The sequence below is a fragment of the Lolium rigidum genome, chromosome 3, assembly GCF_022539505.1.
Source record: "Lolium rigidum isolate FL_2022 chromosome 3, APGP_CSIRO_Lrig_0.1, whole genome shotgun sequence".
NCBI classification, from domain to species: Eukaryota; Viridiplantae; Streptophyta; class Magnoliopsida; order Poales; family Poaceae; genus Lolium; species Lolium rigidum.
The window spans coordinates 406,433,044-406,436,353 of NC_061510.1; the positions used below are offsets into that span (position 1 = coordinate 406,433,044).

The following is a 3,310-nucleotide window of genomic DNA, read 5'->3' on the forward strand; positions in this document are numbered from 1 at the left end:
AACCCACGTGAAGCTGAAGGTATTGGTTAGTAAATTTGAAAAGTAAAACAATAAAAGGATGCAGTGGTTTTGGTGTTTTGGGTTTGCAGTTTGCGGTAAAATAAAGTACTGGAAGTAAATAGCAACAAGTAAATACTCTCAACGAAAGAAAACCCAACCCTCTATGAAGCAAAAGGGCAAGCTCAAATGTGTGTGAACTTATATGTGACAAGCGTTTTCGGGAGCAACATGGATTTACTTAGTATTTAGATTTCTACACAACATGGTGAATTCCTTATCAAGTTTCATTCCTTTAAGGCGGATCCTAAATTAGGTGCATTCATAGATATGAGAAAATACACCCCTTATGATGAGTCCTAAAGCCATTTTCATGAGCAAGTATATGAATCATTGAGACATAAATGTCCCATCATAGCAGTTAGTTCATTTGTTCCCGACATAAATCCCTCTAATGAAACTCAACGTATTGGAAAATGATTTCTGCCATTCCATCCCTTTCAACCCTCATCATTGCATCAAACTGTAGACCTACGAACCCATATAGGTGAAGTAATATGCAGCCGATGTTCGCATAAAACCATCATAGAACCACATAAAAGATAAAAATTTGACCAAATACTCATTGCAAATTATATGAAAATTATAGCCAATTCATCATATGCACTTAGAAACAATGGGGTCTACAGTCTACTCATAAATGACAAACATGATATGAATCAGTGACATATGGATTACAACACAATATGAAAATATAATATCTCCACCAAATAAAGACAAGGTGTCAATCACAAACATGCAAATATCATATATACAATACACACGGTTCAATCAATCACAAACTATGAGGAAAACGAGGTGGATTTTGGAGATGGTGATGATGATGGTGTTTATGGATATATTGATGGAGAGGCCCCAATGACGATGACGTCGATTTCTCCCTCACGAAGGCTCCGGTGCTGCAGGATCTGCCCTCTGCGAAGGCCATTCTTAGGTTTTTACCCTGAACATAGTCTCCGCTCTCAAAACAATGTCTCAAGAAGGTCATTGTTAGACACAACCAATTAAGATCAGACCTTGAATTTTCACCGTGAAAGGTAAGACTCTGAACTTCACTTGTGCAGCCGCCCTCACTTGCATATTGTTGTTGCGAAATCCAAATTGCCAAACAAATCCTTCTATATCACAGAAACTCGCACCTCCATCGCTAGTCCTCAAAACCAGCCTACATGGGCTGTGATGTCTATATTCCACGATGGAATCAGAAAATCTTGACAAAATATTCAATTCATGCTTTCGATATTTCCTTATTATTGATATTCATGAAGTCTTCAGCTAGAGGTGAAGGTGGGCAGGGGAGTAGTGGAATCGCCACCAACGTTGTAAGATCTAAGATGGTGTACAAATTCGTCGATGTACCTCTCCTGCCGTTCCGTATCGGCTACTACCTCCTGCATCTTGGCTGCGCCAGCCACGAAGCCCCTCCTGGCGTCTCCCTCAACCATGACGGCCCGAACCGCGGTCGCGACGCCATGGCGGTCGAACGACCCATCGTTCTCATCCCTCGCCACCTGCAATCCTAAATTCCTACATTCTTCCTTTCCATTTGGCGCGCATTCGGCCCTTGGTCTCCGAAGATGGGCAGCATGACAAGCGGGTGCCCAAACAGGAGCCCCTCGATGAGCGAGTTCCGTCCGCAGTGCGTGAGGAACCCGCCCACGGCGGCGTGCGCCAGTATGCTCATCTGCGGAAGCCACCCCGTAGTCACCATCCCCTGACCGCGCGTGCGCTCCTGGAAACCAGGTGGAAGCATGTCGGCGCCGTCGTCGAGGACGGCGGCGCCGCTGGGCTTTCTGAGAGCCCAGAGGAATCTTGCCCCGGCGATCTCGAGCCCGAGTGCCAGCTCGTGCACCTGCTCCACGCGCAGCGGCACCTCGCTGCCCAGCGCGACGTAGAGCACCGAACCGGGCGGCTGCGTCTCCAGCCAGCGCAGGGTGGCATGCTCTCTGTTCGTACTGGCAGCACGGCGGCCGCTGTCGGGTGGCGGCGGCAGAAGGCCGAGGGGCACGACCGGCATGCCGAGGCGCTTGCGCACCAGCGGGAACGACTCGGGCTCCCACTCGACGCAGCTCCGGATGACCGCCAGCGCGCATTTGTCTTTGGTCAGGGTCCAGCGCTGGATGGTGGACATGCCCGACTCGCCATCGTCGGCGAAAGCATGTGCCAATGCTTTCCGCTCGTAACGGGGCACGGTGTCAGGCGCGGCGGGCTCGGCCTCGCCGTTAGCGGAATGCTCCGGCGGCTGGCCGGGCATAGCGATGATCGCTGCGGTCGGGAGAAGCAACGCGCATGGCACCTGCAGGTGATCGATCGAGGTGGCTAGATTTGAGATAAGGGAAATGGATCTAGTTAAGCGGGCGCATATATATGTGAGTTGGCTGTGTTGTGTATTGGATCGTACCTTGTGCTCTGCCGCAGATGCGGCGACCCAGTGGTGGAAGGAGTCCGCGATGATCCAGTGCGGCCTCATGCCCTCGTCGGCGCACGCGGCGGCCATGAATTCCGCGAAAGGAGCGGCGAGGCCGTCGAAGGCCTTGAAGTGCAGCGGGCGCTTGTCGTCGGGAACGTCGTTGGTGGACTCGGCGCCGTCGGGGAGGCCGTCGACGCGCGGCAGAGGGAGCGCCACGAGGTCCACGCGCGTTGCCGCGGCGGGGCGCAGCGGCGGGAGGCGGGCGAGGTTGCGCGGCGTGGAGACGTAGGACACGTGGTGGCCATGCGACGCAAGCCGCTCGGAGAGCTCCAGGTACGGGAGCAGGTGGCCGAACGCCAGCCACGGGACGATCACGATGCGCAGCGGCGCCTGTGGCGAGGACGACGAGAGCACGGCGTCCATGGCGAGATCGGGAAGCTAGCTAAGTTCGACTTTGCTGGTGTGGCGAGGAGAACCAGCAGCTTGAGCTGTGGACTTGTGGTGCTCAGTCGTACTGTAGGTCCTCGGAGCAAAAGCCAGTACTGCTAGTTTAGGGCAACTTGGCTGGTCCATATTGGGCAGCACGACGTTGAAATCCGCGCAAATTAAGATTGCAAGTCGTAATCTGGCCATGACTACGGGGACAAGCTCGTGTTATTCAATGGCATGCAGGGCTGCAAATTTGTTTACATTATTGTCTTTGACTTTTAAATTTGGTTACATCACCACATCTCGGCATCTCCTGCTCATCCCGGCGAAGAATCTGTGTTTTTAGACTAGTTACAATAGGAAGTATCATATAATAGTATTATGCATATGATATTAGTGTATGGTACTATTTTC

The 3,310-nt window shown here is 51.8% G+C and overlaps 1 pseudogene; it reads right to left on the reverse strand.

Moving 5' to 3' along the window:
* Window positions 1–1,328: 1,328 nt before the first annotated feature.
* On the reverse strand, window positions 1,329–2,964 carry LOC124704673 (annotated as a pseudogene).
* Window positions 2,965–3,310: the final 346 nt, after the last annotated feature.